This window comes from Saccopteryx bilineata, chromosome 9 (genome assembly GCF_036850765.1).
Source record: "Saccopteryx bilineata isolate mSacBil1 chromosome 9, mSacBil1_pri_phased_curated, whole genome shotgun sequence".
Lineage (NCBI taxonomy): Eukaryota > Metazoa > Chordata > Mammalia > Chiroptera > Emballonuridae > Saccopteryx > Saccopteryx bilineata.
The window spans coordinates 34,268,221-34,284,331 of NC_089498.1; the positions used below are offsets into that span (position 1 = coordinate 34,268,221).

The window sequence follows — 16,111 nt, forward strand, 5'->3', positions numbered from 1 at the left end:
GCTGCACCCGCACCCCTAAGATACGCTTCCCTTCTGGGACAGGTGGTATGCAAACCAAAGATAATGGGTGAAGAGAAATATTTCCTTATTGCCATTAACCTTACGTATGGCCCATACTGCCTGTTCAATAGAATGCCACTAGTGTCAGCTGTCAGAAAGGAAATAGTGGTTATATACCTAAATAAACCACACTCTTACCTCACAAATTATTTGGAAACATTACTTGAATGTTTTGCGCCTTTTCTTCAGGATCTGAAGGTACATACTGTCCTATGTAATAGGATCTGAAAGACAGTAAAATTTGATTAGAAAAGTTACTTATTTTATGACAGAAGAGCGTATACTATTTCTTAGTGTATGATTAACTTTCTGAACATATATAACCAACATAACATTTTACACATATAGTTCTGTTATTCAGAACTATCCTTAATGATGAATCATTACTCCTTTAAGTTTTCATTACTAAGTAAGTAAATTGATTGACAATCTTGAAAATTAAGTATTGTAAGTCTGTCCATTTTACCCTCCTGTTATTTTAGCCACAGTGTTTCATACAAATCTTCGGGCCAAGAAAGATCTTTAGGGATAATCCAGACCAAATCTGACCAGCCTGCATCTCAACGGTCAACATTTGTTTTGCTAGCCACAGCAAAGGACCGACAGTAAAGAGGGACAGAGTGAGACCAAGAGGTAAGAAGAGCTGGATGGAAGGGTTGAAGGAACCCGTGCAAATGAGTGAGGGCCTCCTCCTGGATGAAGAACTCCAGTCGCACCTCCCACGTGGCTCACTGCAGGTGGGCGGGTACACAGAGTCTCCAGCAGTGCTCCTTTTTCTCAGCCTTTTGACTAAGGTCAAGTGTTGACCAAGAAAAAAGGCCTGAAGATACCAAGATGTGGGGGAACCCCATCGAAGAGGTCAGATTCACCACCAGGTTTCCCTAAGACAAGGGCCACTAGAGGACACCCTACCATGGCTCCCACTGCCTGGCCCCTATCATTCTCAAACATGAACAGCTAACAGTCAGGTGTTTTAAAGAAAGCCCAAAACAGGCTTCATGAATGACTGAACCCCCAAAAGAAGTGGTGTGTGGGGGGGGAGAATTCAGAGTAGGCATGATGCAGAGAGGAAAACAAGAAGAAATAAGAAACTGTATCTGTGAAACAAAAAGAGGAACTTATGAGGACTTCCTTGTTATTGAACAACATAAACATGATGGTAGAATTGTGAAATCTTAAAAATAGGATTGGAAGAGAGAAAGGGGAAATCTCCCAGAAAGGAGAACTAAAGACCAAAGAAAATGACCTAAGAAAAAATTTAGGATTAGAGGCCCCGACCAGGAGGTCTGGCAGAGGCAGTCGCTCAGCAAACATCTCTCTCTCTGCAGCGCAGCTTGGTCTCTATCCATTCTGCTGCCGGTACACGTGCTCTACAGCCTGTCCGTTCTGTTTTTTTTTGTTGTTTTTTTTTTCATTTTTCTGAAGCTGGAAACGGGGAGAGACAGTCAGACAGACTCCCGCATGCGCCCGACCGGGATCCACCCGGCACGCCCACCATGGGGCGATGCTCTGCCCCTCTGGGGTGTCGCCATATTGCGACCAGAGCCACTCTAGCGCCTGAGGCAGAGGCCACAGAGCCATCCCCAGCACCCAGGCCATCTTTGCTCCAATGGAGCCTTGGCTGCGGGAGGGGAAGAGAGAGACAGAGAGGAAGGAGAGGGGGAGGGGTGGAGAAGCAAATGGGCGCTTCTCCTGTGTGCCCTGGCCGGGAATCGAATCCGGGTCCTCCGCACGCTAGGCCGAGGCTCTACCGCTGAGCCAACCGGCCAGGGCCATTCTGTTTTTATCAACATTCTTCCACTATAGTATTTTTCTGCTTAAGTAAACCCTCAGGGGGTATCTGTTTTATGTTGTCTTTTTTTTTAAAAATTAAATTTGTTGGGGTAGCACTGGTTAATAATTATATGTTTCAGGTGTACAACTCTATAACCCATCATCCACTGTATTGTGTTCAGCACCCCAAGTCAAGTCTCCTTCCATCACCATATATTTGACCCCCATTACCCTCTTCACCTTCCCCCGCCCCTCTTCCCCTCTGCTGTAACCACCTGCACTGTTGTCTAAGTCTACAAGTTTGTTTGTTGCTTTTTGTTTTACCTCATTTCCCCGTGTAAAGACGCACCTTAATTTTGGGGCCCAAAATTTGAAAGAAAAAAAAAAGTATTACATAAAGTTAATGAACTCAAGTTTTATTTATGTATTATAAAATTCTAATAGGTGTGAGCTGGTATCTCACTGTGATTTGATTTGCATTTCCCTTATAGCTAGTGAAGGTGAGCATCTTTTCCTGTATCTGTTGGCCACTTCTATGTCTTCTTGGGAAAAGTGTCTGTTCTGGTCCTCTGCCCATTTTTTAACTGGAAACAATCCAATTAAAATATGGTGTCTAAAAAAGAAAAAAAAAATGTGTCTATTTTTGGAAACCAAGATGCCTGACCTGGACACCAGGAGGCTGGTGTGGAAGAGGGTGAAGGGATAGGGGCGTAGGGGGATTAAGAGGCACAGAGGGCATGTTTCACTAGTCTCTGCCACCAAACAGTCTGGTGATCCTCCAGTAACCCAGACGCTGCTGTTTCCTGTCTCAGGTCTGCTGCACCTCCACCTGGGGAGGCTCTGCTGTCAGCCTCCACTGCCCATCCCATCCAAATGTCCTCAGGATTCAGTCCACCCTCCGCATTTACCTGGACAACCCCCCGCCCCACCATGCCCTCAACGCCAACCTAACATACTTCTGGCTCTGAGTCCCTTCTGAACTTATTAATAACAAACATGGCCATTAATGCCAAGCTGCTTAAACTAATGATGGTGACTTTTTAAATATCGTATTTCTATACAGTAACTTAATTAAAATATCTAGGCAACAGCTAACAACTTTAAATGTTTTCAGAACTCAAGACCCATCTAAGATTTACTTTTAACTGTGCCTTGGGTTAAGTTTCTTAATCTTTCCCCCTCACTTTTTCCCTTGGCTATAAACAAAACATGTATTTCTCATAAACAAGTAAACAAAGGGCATTAGTGATCAGTTACTACAAACAAGAAGTTACAAGTACTTCACTAAGTCAATAAAAAGAAAGTCTACCCTAGAATCCAGTATTCATGTTTATATTAAAATGCTGTTGAAAGCTATCAATTGTTTTACTATTCACATACCCACTGATGACCTATATAAAACATAGAAATAAGCAAATCTCTGCTTCAGACACAGAAGCAGCAGAAGCAGTGAACATCAGCTGTGAGGGGTCCATTCAATTCAGAACCAGGGGCAGGGCCCTCCAAGCACCATATTCCATGCCAGCCCCGCCTCCCCTCACCCCGCATGCACCACCACAGACTCCTGCCCACAGGAGCTCACAGATCAGCAGGGGTGGGAGCCAGCCTTGTAAATAATGTGCTAAGTGTTATCCCCAAATTAGGAGCAAAGTGTGATGAGGGAGAGAGATGACAAAGGCCAATTCTGTCTGGAGGAATCAGGAAGTGTCAGTAAGAAAGACTGCATGGTGGGCCCACGGACAAGCAAGATATAAACAGGAGAGAACAGTGTGAGAAGGTGCAGGGGGAAGGAAGGGTGGGGGATAGGGAAGGGAATGTGATCCAGGATAGACTGGCGTTCAAAACAGAGCACTCTCCATGCCAAACTCAGGAGTCTGGATTTTGCACTTCACTCTGCTGGAATGGGAAGCACCAGAATTTAGGTAAACAGACATATTTTAAAAAGATAAGTGGCGACAAAGTGAGACTAGGACGGAAGGAGAACGACAAGCAAGCTGCTGTGACCCAAGCAGAGGACAGAGGCCAGGGCAGAGGGGTAGCAGGGGCCTAAGGGGGCTGTCTGAGAGACAGTCACAGCAAGAAAAGCATGGCACCAACAACCGGAGAGGACGGCACCGTGTAGGAAAATAAAAGGGACTCAAAGGCTTTACTGCCCCGCTGACACTTACATGGAACACAGGAGCTGCAGAATAAACCAGCAGAGCCGACCAGCAGCCACTTAATATCTGCCCTCCTCCAGCCCCAACCTAGAGATCTGGGATGTGAGACCCCAGCACAGAGGGAACCGGTGAAGTAGGAATGGATGCACTCACCCAAGAGACCACAGAAGTGTGAGACCGGGACCCTGGGGACATAGGCATGGAAGGGGAGGAAGAGGTACCAAGAAGCAGGCACGGAGGCCAGGAAGGGAGTTACAGGCAGGAGAGAAGGGAGCAGTCAACACACCAAAGGGGGCGCCAGGTTTCCGTCAAGTGCCAAGAACTTTGGAGATGGGGTGATGAGATAATTCAAAGAGCAAATATTTAAAAATGAGGTTAAGTGAAGGACATTGGTAGCTAGAAGGAAAAGTGGAGGAAAATTATTTTCCAACTTCCTCTCGTGTATTATTTCACTTAAAACTATGATGATCTTAAAGAAATACTTGGTATCGCCATTTCACAGATGAACCACCAGGGATTCACAGGACTTAAGTCCCAGCCCAAAGTCACAGTTAGTCCCTGGGACTCCACGAAAGTCCCAACATGCTGCATCTTGGTCTGACCATGCTGTACTTTTTAAAAGCCTAGGACAGCCTGACCTGTGGTGGCACAGTGGATAAAGCGTCGACCTGGAAATGCTGAGGTCGCTGGTTCAAAACCCTGGGCTTGTCTGGTCAAGGCACATATGGGAGTTGATGCTTCCTGCTCCTGCCCCCATATTCTCTCTCTCTCTCCTCTAAAATGAATAAATAAATAAAAATAAAAAATTTTAAAAGCCTAGGACAGCCCAAAGCGACTGAATATGAAGAGAAGGAAGAGTATATGCCTAGGTGAGCCAATGAGGCTGTCAGACCAAGAGGACATAAGCTAAGGGGTCCAGCCATGCTCGTTCCTGTTTCTTTTTATTTCTAATTTTGTACTTACTTGAGCTTTTCCTGAAACTAGAAAAGCGATATGGGCTTACTTTTTTCTATTTTTACAGAACGAGGGTCAAGTGTGCAGACTCAGGGAGGTGACAGCTGACAAAGCAGAATGACCCTTCTTCCCCAGACTGGAGGAATGGGTTTGTGTCTACAGACAAGATGGACCAAAGTTAACGAGGGTCATTGTTTTCTGAGCAAAGAGTAAGGAGGTGGGTATTCAAAGTGGTGGAAAGCTTAAGAATAGTTACTTAGGGCCCTGGCCGGTTGGCTCAGCGGTAGAGCCTCGGCCTGGCGTGCGGGGGACCAGGGTTCAATTCCCAGCCAGGGCACATAGGAGAAGCGCCCATTTGCTTCTCCACCCCCCCCCCTCCTTCCTCTCTGTCTCTCTCTTCCCCTCCCACAGCCAAGGCTCCATTGGAGCAAAGATGACCCGGATGCTGGGGATGGCTCCTTGGTCTCTGCCCCAGGCGCTAGAGTGGCTCTGGTCTCGGCAGAGCGACGCCCCCTGGTGGGCAGAGCCTCGCCCCTGGTGGGCGTGCTGGGTGGATCCCGGTCGGGCGCATGCGGGAGTCTGTCTGACTGTCTCTCCCCGTTTCCAGCTTCAGAAAAATACAAAAAAAAAAAAAAGAATAGTTACTTAGGCCCTGGCTGGTTGGCTCAGCGGTAGAGCATCGACCTGGCGTGCGGGGGACCCGGGTTCGATTTCCCGGCCAGGGCACATAGGAGAAGCGCCCATTTGCTTCTCCACCCCCCTCCCCTCCTTCCTCTCTGTCTCTCTCTTCCCCTCCCGCAGCCAAGGCTCCATTGGAGCAAAGATGGCCCGGGCGCTGGGGATGGCTCCTTGGCCTCTGCCTCAGGCGCTAGAGTGGCTCTGGTAGCTGCAGAGCGACGCCTGGAGGGGCAGAGCATCACCCCTGGTGGGCGTGCCGGGTGGATCCCGGTGAGGCGCATGCGGGAGTCTTTCTGACTGTCTCTCCCGGTTTCTAGCTTCAGAAAAATACAAAAAAAAAAAAAAAAAAGAATAGTTACTTAGGTTGGGAAAGAGGCTGAGGGAGGTGGGGGAGGGGAGGGCAGCCAAAAAAGGACCAAAACACAACACTGGGCACCCACAGTGCTTATACCATCCAGTTTGACCGTGCTGATCACATCCAGTTTCTAATGAAGTGATAAGAATAGCTAGGAGCCCTTTTTTCTGCTGGGTTGGAGATGAACAAAAATTATAACAGAAAACCAGGGTTTCAACTGCTTGGGCTAGAATGATTAACTCCAGAGTGCAGAATGAAGGGTGAGGCCTGATAAACCAGGTGATTGAAAACCTCAAGGAACTGGAAGTCCTGGTGAGACTGAGAAAGTGACAAATGGCCAGGACAAACTAAGGCTGGGTCAGACGGGGAACTTCTAATAATTCAGAGGATAAAGATAGTATCTCACATGTGGCTGTGCAAACAGGTTGATATACAGAAGGGGGGAGAAGGGAGAATGTTAAGCACTTATGTCCCAGGTATGCTACCAACCTGAATGCTAAATGAGCCAGGATGGGGCCCGAGGGAGGGCAGGGTATACTAAGGAGAGAGCCAGAATCCTCACTGACTTTGGTACAGAATGGAGCGTTCAGATTATCTCCCAGTGTATTGACTGCATTTATGTTCTGAAATGTTCCTTCCATCAATCTACAATCATGAAAGATTCAGTTTGTGCTTTCAAATCCTATCAGTAATGTATGCCATACAAAACCACTATTTTCTTCTCAAATTACTGAATCTGAAGAATGGAACATTAACCTTTAAGAAAAAAATCCAATAGAATAGTAAACTAACTAAAGCCAAGTCTCATTATCCTTACTGTGAACAGTAAACATGTTTAACCTTTCTAGAAGGGTCTTTTACACTAAATAATCACTCCAAGATGGCAAATTGGGACACACACAAGTCAGCCTCATGAAGGGGATCTGGGTGGAGACAACACTGAGTTTTTCTCTTTTCACAAGTCACACTTCAGTCTCTTACCAAGCCCTTCTCCTGCACAGACACCTAAATGTTGGGAATGCTCAGACTCAGTCCTGGGTTTTCCCCTTTATCTACATGCTCTGCAAATGACTGGTCTCACAGCATCTCAGCAGCACGTAGTTACAAATATGTATATCTGGAAACTCCCAGACTAATAATGCATCACTGAGTGTATCCAACTGGCTCCTCAACAACTCCACTGCAGGAGGGTCACAGAAGAAACATGCCTCCACCACTAAGCTGTTAGAACCACCCCAACTCTTCCCATCTTAGTAAAGGTCACAGCCTGACTAGTGGTGGTACAGTGGATAGATATAGCGTCAACCTGGGCCCCTGGTGTTCCAGGTTTGGGACCCCAAAGTCACTGGCTTGAGTGTGGCCTCATCTGGCTTGAGCTCAGAGTCACCGGCTTGAGTGTGGGATCATAGATATGACTGTATGGTCACCAGCTTGAACCCAAAGGTCACTGGCTAAAAACCCAAGGTCGCTGGCTTGAGCCCAAAGGTCGCTGGCTTGAGCAAGGGGTCACTTGCTCTGCTGTAACCCCCCACCACTATCAAGGCACAAATGAGGAAGCAATCAATGAACAGCTAAAGAACTAAAGTGCTGCCAACTATGAGTTGATGCTTTTCATCTCTCTCCCTCTCTAAGTAAATAAATAAGTAGACAAATAAATGGCACCACTAAGGTCAACAAACATGACTCACCTTTCATTTAACTCTTTCCCCCACCTCCACATCTAACTCATTGGCAAGTCCTGTGGGCTCTACTTCCAAAACCCACCCAAATCTGACCCTCTCTTCCACCTCCCCACCCAGTCAGATCAAAGCTTGTGAGCCCTCACTTGGGCCCTAATCAGTGCTGTTTCTGCACTCACAGCCTCTGCTCATCCAACCATCCATTCCCCACTCAGCACCCAGAGGACATTTTTACAGATAAAAATCAGAAAGAGTCAGTCCCTCACTTAAAACCATCCCATGACTGCCTCTGCAGTTAGAACACAAGCCGAAGGCCTCCCTGTGGCCTATAAAATCCTACCCATCCTGAAGCCCGCTGACCTCACCTCTTACCCTCCCCCCTTGCTGCCTGTCTTGTTCCTTTGTCAGACATCTCAACAGAATATTTCTTATAATACCCCTAGCACGCCCCTAACATACTGTACACGTCACAAATATTTGTTGAGTGAACGAGTGAGAGAATCAGGGAGCATGCTTGAGGGAGACAAGGAAAAGTAGACAGGAAGCCCATGAGAACATGAAAGGAATAGGAAAGAGGATCCAGTGGGAGATCTGGTGGGGTGTGGGTCAGGAGGTCGGAGCGTCAGAAAAGAGGAGGAAAGAAATGTGGAAGGGTTAAGGAAGAGGGAGGAAGGGGGAAAGAGAAACTCACACTAGTGGAGGGTTTTCTGGGGAAATATTTTTGAGGTGTGTCACCTGGAGCACGTAGGCTGGATGAGGTGGTCTCAAAGGCATGTGAACACATACCAAAGGTTTCACTTTTGTCGCTGTACAGAGCCACAGTATGGCTCTGAGTGTCAAATGGAGCAGCGATTTTTTTTTTTGTATTTTTCTGAAATTAGAAGCCGAGAGGCAGACAGACAGACTCCTGCATGCACCCGACCAGGATACAGCTGGCATGCCCACCAGGGGGTGATGCTCTGCCCATCTGGGGCATTGCTCAGTTGCAACCGGAGCTATTCTAGCGCCTGAGTCAGAGGCCATGAAGCCTTTCTCAGCGCCCGGGCCAACTTTGCTCCAATGGAGCCTTGGCTGCGGGAGGGGAAGAAAAAGGCAGAGAGAAAGGAGAGGGGGAAGGGTAGAGAAGCAGATAGATGTGTGCTTCTCCTGTGTGCCCTGTCTGGGAATCGAACCTGGGACTTCCACACACCAGGCTGACGCTCTACCACTGAGCCAACCAGCCAGGGTCTGGAGCAGCGATTTTTAAAAATCCCAACATGCAGAGGGGAATTTAACAGCAGGTGCACCAGGTGCTCGCCCTGGGCCCCGACTTCTGAAGGGTCCCGCAAAACCTCAACTTGACACTTTTTCCTAACAACACTAAGTTTGTTTTCATATGTACAATTTTAGCATTAATAGTACATAATATTTTTTATTTATTTAAAAATATGGTTAATATGTATTTTTATTTCCCTATCTCTCTTTTTTTTACGGGGCCCAATATTTTCTTCTGTACCCGAGGCCTCAACAGACTTTGATCTGCCTCTACCAACATGGTAATTCTGAACCAGAAATACTATAAAAAGAGCCCAGAGTTCCATTAACTGGAATAACATTGATGAACCCCAACCTCCTTCCATTTTTCCTAAATAGGGCTACCCTCTTTAATATGAAATGAATTTTTATAACATCAGACTCACCCCAATCCAAAACAGTATGAACATTTGACATGCTATGAGATTTAGCTCTCAGTTGCAAATTAATGACAGTGTCAAATACTAGGAGGTAAAAGAAAAGGCCAATTACTGAACATCTACTGTGTGTCAGGAGCTGTATATACAGCATAGCATTTACCACTGCCACTACCCTAAAAGCTGGGCACTATTATTAGCATTTTAGGGAAATTGAGCCTTAGAGCTGAAGTAACTTGCCCAAGTTCACAGCCAATAAAGGGTGGAGTCAGGACTGTTGTGACTCTGAAGTCCATGTTCTTCTATTAAAACACATTGCCTCCCAGAGCACTTGGTTTTGGAAAATGCATTCTGTAATGGCTAAATTGAGTTTGGGAAATACAGGACTCTTAAGAATTCAAAACATTTCAATAAAGAAATGATACTGTAAAAGCCTGTTCAAGGAAACTGGAAGCTTCTTTATTCTGACTGCCCCCTACTTACTGGGTGTTGCAAATGGACTGCAAATGGTTCTTTCTCAGAAAGAACCAAACCACCAGCTTAACATGGAGCTGGCCTCTCCTTCCAAGTACTGACAACACTCCTCACACAACCAGTATTTATTAGGCACCTTTTAACCAGGAACACAACTCCTCTTCCCCCATTCCTTCATGCTGATGACATTTCCCACTGACAGACCTAATCCCTCCCTTCTCACCTTTCCCACAACACAGTTTAGGGGACCCTCATCTCTGGCCTATACATCTGTAGAATCCTAACTGAAATGAAGCAGCAGAATTTACTTTCTCTAACACAAGGAGACTTTCAGCAGAACTTACTTTTTCTAAAAGACTCACTACTGCTGGCCTTGAGACTAGCTTCCCAGGCTGTGTGTGGCCTTGGGATGGTTCCGCAAGGTTGAAGATGTTCCCAGAACGTTTCTCCCTGAATTAATCTTATAGATAAACATTGTAAAAGAGCTTGTTTCACTGCTTTGTTTTACTGCTAGGCTTCCCCTCCTCCCCATTCCCCAATCAGTGTGTAATTTTGTCTTTAAAAGCTAAACTCAAACGGTGTTCTGACCGCACAATTTGACTGACTTAGATCTCCGTGAGGTCGCCGGCTTTAAAATAAAGATTCCTTAATTTGGCTACTTAATTGTGTGGCAAAATGCCTGTTTCTCGCCGTTCCGATACAACACTAACCTCACAGGGTTACCAGGTTCCAAGCACTCTCTAGGTGGCTTGCAGGAGCTACCATTAAAATCACAGCCTTCAAAGCTCCATTGACTCCGCTCTCCCTCCCTTTCCAGGCTGTTCTCACCACTGTCTTCCACACAGGGCTCATTCTGGTTCACCTTGCCACACGCCCTTTCACACCCCTGCGCCTCGGCTCCTGCTGTATCAGCCGATTAGAAGACTCTCACTTGCTGCCTAGCCAAATTATTCACTAATCTAACATTTACCAAGCACCTGCTACATACAAGGCACTGTAAGATAACCCAAGTGTTTTCAAAACTGTAAGTTACTGTACCAAAATAAGGCATTATTTTGCCCCCTTTAAGGGGTCTGGATTTTACAAGACAATTAACAGGATTCTACTGAAGGTTTTTCAAGAATGGAACAAAGTATAAGCAAAGCGAAGATTAGCAAGACAAGAACGTGTTTGCAGAAAGAGGCAAAGAGGTCAGTGAAAGAAGAAAATCAAAGAGGCAAGTGAGAGTAAATGGCTAAATGCTTGTCCCATATTGGGCAGACCAAATGACAGACACAAGTTGACAGTGGGAAAGAGATTATCTTATTCTCAGAGGCCAGGGGAGAAAAAAGACTGACATATATTCAGATATTTTACCTAGAAAGGAATCAAAGCTAAGAGAACTCTCCCAGAGGCCTTTGTCTCCTCCATGATCTAGAAAGGACAGTCCTTTATCAATGATAAAGCAAAAAAAAAAAAAAAAGAACTTAACCTTGCCCAAAAGGTCTGGCCCTGGCCTTTGTCCTCAGCTGACAATCTCATTTTTGAAGGAGGCTGGCCACAGAAGGAAGACTAACACTTCAACTTAGGGTGGGTCATACTGTATCAGTTGACCTGGAAACTGAGACCAACCATGTGCGCAATCAATCAATCCCAATAAAGACTCAGAACATCAAGACCCAGGTGAGTTCTCCAGCTGACAATACCCCATGAACACTGTCTCATATCAATGCCAGGAAAGTAACATGTTCTGACTCCATGGGGAGAGGACAACAGAAGCCCGTCTCTGATACTTCCCTGGCCTCTGTCCTACAAGCTAACTTCAGTCTGTATCCTTTCCCTGTAATAAACCATAATTGTGAGTATACTGTAGTTGTTTTGATTGCTTCTCATACATAACAAGACGGGGAAGGGGTGCCTCAAGCCAAGCCAGTGACCCCTTACTCAAGCCAGCAACCTTGGGCTAAGTCAGTGACCTTTGGATCATGTTGATGATCCCACACTCAAGCCCCCACGTGTTGGGCAAATAAGTTTGTATAATTTGTGTTCTTTGGTTTTGCTCACTTTTAATTAAAAATGGTGCTGCCCACGTGTGGCGGCTGGTTACCGTCATGCTTGGGAAGGGGCCTGGTTATGCTGTGTGCTGGAGGAGGGCTTGCCCCTCCGAAAAGTTTTAAAGGGAGGAGCTACGAGGCCATTTTGGGAAGAGGAAACCACCTTGTTTTAGGGGACAGAGTGCACGTGGTTGTAGAGAAGGCAGGCAGCCAAAAGGGAGGCAGGCTCAGGGACTGAGTAAGACTAGTGGGCCTTTGATTCTAGGAAAAAACCAGAGAAAGTGGCTTTGGGAGCCCTGAATGGAAAGGGAAGTGTTTTACCCGCTGTGTGTATTTTCTTGTTCGCCTGCTGGCTGTGAGCAGGAATAAAAGGTAATGGCCCACCAGATCTTGGCTCTGTTGTTTCATTACTGTCTGTCCAAATCAAATGTAAACCTGCACGGGCCAGGCAGCTGTGAAAGTGGCCATGGATACTGGCCCTACACCACTCTTAAGCTGGCCAGGCCAAACTCAAGCCAGAGACCTCAGGGTTTCAAATCTGGAACCTCAGCATCCTGCACTGACACTTGATCCACTGAGTCCCACTGGTCAGGCTATTTACTATACTTTTATTTACTTATTTATTTTGTATTTTTCTGAAGCTGGAAATGGAGAGGCAGTCAGACAGACTCCCGCATGCGCCCGACCGGGATCCACCCGGCACGCCCACCAGGGGGCGACGCTCTTCCCACCAGGGGGCGATGCTCTGCCCCTCTGGGGCGTCGTTCTGCCGCGACCAGAGCCACTCTAGCGCCTGGGGCAAAGGCCAAGGAGCCATCCCCAGCGCCCGGGCCATCTTTGCTCCAATGGAGCCTTGGCTGCAGGAGGGGAAGAGAGAGACGGAGAGGAAGGAGGGGGTGGGGGTGGAGAAGCAAATGGGCGCTTCTCCTATGTGCCCTGGCCGGGAATCGAACCCGGGTCCTCCACACGCCAGGCCGACGCTCTACCGCTGAGCCAACCGGCCAGGGCCTATTTACTATACTTTTTATCTTTAGTGTACCTTCCTGCTTATAAAACAGTATGCCACATTACACTGACAGCAACTTCACATAACTCTTTTACTGTGTCTTCTGATTGCATTCTTTTCTCACATGCTTACTTTGATCTGCTGTTGTACAGTAAATTGTTGTACAGAGTTGCAGCTTAGGAACAACAGACTGTGCCATACAGTCTAGGTGTGTTGTAGGCTATACCATCTAGGTTTATGTAAGCACACTCTATGATGTTCACACACAGCATAACTGCCTAACGATGCATTTCTCAGAATGTATCACTATTAAGTGGTGCATGATATACCATTACAAAAGGATTTCTGCTTTTATACTGCACTGATTAGCAAGGCTGTAAAGTTCTAATTCACTCACTGTAATCTGAGGCAGGCTCTGAGTCATTGGTAACAGAACACTTCTGTAAGCACTTTTACCTACTTTGCCTTCGTATGAGACAACCACATAGAGTTCCAATTGTTGTTTTATGAGTTCTTTAGAAAGTTACCTTGTCAAATGGTCTGTACTCCACCATCTCTCAACTCAAAAGTCAATGTAGGCCCTGGCCGGTTGGCTCAGCGGTAGAGCGTCGGCCTAGCGTGCGGAGGACCCGGGTTCGATTCCTGGCCAGGGCACATAGGAGAAGCGCCCATTTGCTTCTCCACCCCTCCGCCGCGCTTTCCTCTCTGTCTCTCTCTTCCCCTCCCGCAGCCGAGGCTCCATTGGAGCAAAGATGGCCCGGGCACTGGGGATGGCTCTGTGGCCTCTGCCTCAGGCGCTAGAGTGGCTCTGGTCGCAATATGGCGACGCCCAGGATGGGCAGAGCATCGCCCCCTGGTGGGCAGAGTGTCGCCCCTGGTGGGCGTGCCGGGTGGATCCCGGTCGGGCGCATGCGGGAGTCTGTCTGACTGTCTCTCCCTGTTTCCAGCTTCAGAAAAATGAAAAAAAAAAAAAGTCAATGTAGCCTGACCTGTGGTGGCGCAGTGGGATAAAGGGTCGACCTGGAATACTGAGGTCGCCTGTTCAATACCCTGGGCTTGCCTGGTCAAGGTACATATGGGAGTTAATGCTTCCTGCTCCTCCCCTTTCTCTCTCTCTCTCTCTCTCTCTCTCTCTCTCCTCTCTGAAAATTGAATAAATAAAATCTTTAAAATTAAAAAAAAAAAAGTCGGCCCTGGCCGGTTGGCTCAGCGGTAGAGCGTCGGCCTGGTGTGAGGGGGACCCGGGTTCGATTCCCGGCCAGGGCACACAGGAGAAGCGCCCATTTGCTTCTCCACCCCCACCCCCTCCTTCCTCTCTGTCTCTCTCTTCCCCTCCCGCAGCCAAGGCTCCATTGGAGCAAAGATGGCCCGGGCGCTGGGGTGGCTCCTTGGCCTCTGCCCCAGGCGCTAGAGTGGCTCTGGTCACCGCAGAGCGACTCCCCGGAGGGGCAGAGCATCGCCCCCTGGTGGGCAGAGCGTCGCCCCTGGTGGGCGTGCCGGGTGGATCCCAGTCGGGCGCATGCGGGAGTCTGTCTGTCTCTCCCCGTTTCCAGCTTCAGAAGAAAAAATAAAATAAAATAAAATAAAAAATAAAAAAAAGTCAATGTAAACCTACCAAACTCCAAAAAAGTACACAATCCAAATAACTTCAATAAATCTAATCCTTCTATTTTCCAGAATGTTCAAGAAATGCAATTTTTCACTTGTTTTCCATTCCATTTTTCAAATATCCCAAGAGCCAGTCACTTTAACCAAGTTGTAACTTCCGAACAAACAAACTTAACAAGGTGACTTTAGGTAAGTAAAAGCTGTAAGACCATATAAAAAAAAAAATTAAATTCATCATCTGTAAGGTGAAGAGTTTAGGAAGAAAAATATACTGAGCTAGAATGCTAGGCCACCTAAGAAAATAAGAGTAAAATAGATAAATATACGTGCATTAAGTACACACTAAGCAGAATGCAAATGTTAACAGTGTAGCATCGGTTTGGAAAACACTGTACAAAACTTGTACAACAAAAGAAGCTACAAAGGTAGCTGTATCAACAGTTCTTACACTCCAATGTAACTACCAGAATAAACTGGTTGCTCATAAGTGAATACAGTGTGTCCAAGAGTAAAAAGTGCCTTAGTTCCAGCAGCATTGCCTCCTCAGGAGAGATGAGCCTTGGCTGCACTAGGAAACTATGCAGACATTGCCCTGAAGGCTGACCTGATTGTCCCAGATGCCCTGTCAGGAACCCTCCCTCTCCAAGATCACTGACGGGGGAAGGAAAGATAAGAAAGGTGTGCAAAGAATGAAAGAGAACAGTTAAAAACTTAAAAGGAGGGATGAACGAGAGCATTCAAGAAGCCACGCACCATGTGGGAGAACGCCCATTGTAATATATGCCCATAAACAACTCTTTACAGCTTACAGAACGGTTTATAGCCCTTCTCTCTTCTAGCCCTAACAACAACCCTATATTAGAGGAGAAAACCGTGGCTCCGAGAGCTGATTGTCACCCCCAAGGTCAGTCAAGAAGCTGGGGCTGCAATTCGGGCCCGATTCCGAAAGATCAACTAATGAGTGACAGGGAGACACCTGGGAAAGTCAAGTGCAGTCACAGAAGTAACCCTCGCAATTCGGAAAGGTTGCAGATCACGGCGGGGTGGAGGAAAGGGAGCAGGGGGCAGGGAGTGGCTAGGAGACCTGGGCGTGAGCAGCCAGCCCAGCCCGCGGCACTTACCCGAGGCCCAGGAGGGGTCGCCCGGCGCTGCGGCTCCTACTGCCCTGCGGCGGCGGCGGCGGCGGCGACTGCAGGGGCCGAAGCAGGGACGCATCATGCGGCTGCGCTCATGGCCGGACCGGAGCGGGCCACGTGGCTCGGCTCGCGCCGGTCCCTCCCGGGCGATCGGACAGAGGTGGCCGCCAGAGCCCAGAACCCTGCCTGTAGAGCCGGGCGATGCGACCCCCGGAAGTGAACCCCGCGAGGTCAGCGGCGTCGCGCTTGCGCAGTTTCGGCTGCCCCCCAACTCCCGGCCGCGGAGAGGGGTGCGTGAAGTGCTTTCCCGGACTTGGTGGCCAGGGTTCCTCTGGAACTGAGTCTCTAAAAGGTCTGACAGTTCCTTGAGAAAGGAAGCTTCGAGTCACAAGCTTCCGTCGCTAAAATAAAGGGATCTCTCCAAACTGAGATCCGGAAGGGAAAGGATAGGGGCTACGGGCTGCTGCAAGGTCCAAGCCACGCGTAAGGCTGTCACAGTAGGTCCAGAGTTCTTGCCCAAGTGTTT

At 47.7% G+C, this 16,111-nt stretch overlaps 1 protein-coding gene across 1 annotated transcript in view; it reads right to left on the reverse strand.

The window, feature by feature from the left end:
* ZDHHC7 (zinc finger DHHC-type palmitoyltransferase 7) overlaps positions 1-16,111 on the reverse strand; it is a 32,903-nt gene extending 16,792 nt beyond the window's left edge. The window contains exons 1-2 of the mRNA XM_066242933.1: positions 15,571-16,111; positions 199-284 (exon numbers count right to left, since the gene is read on the reverse strand). The gene's annotated coding sequence lies outside the window, so the exon portion shown is untranslated. The remainder of the gene's footprint in view (positions 1-198; positions 285-15,570) is intronic.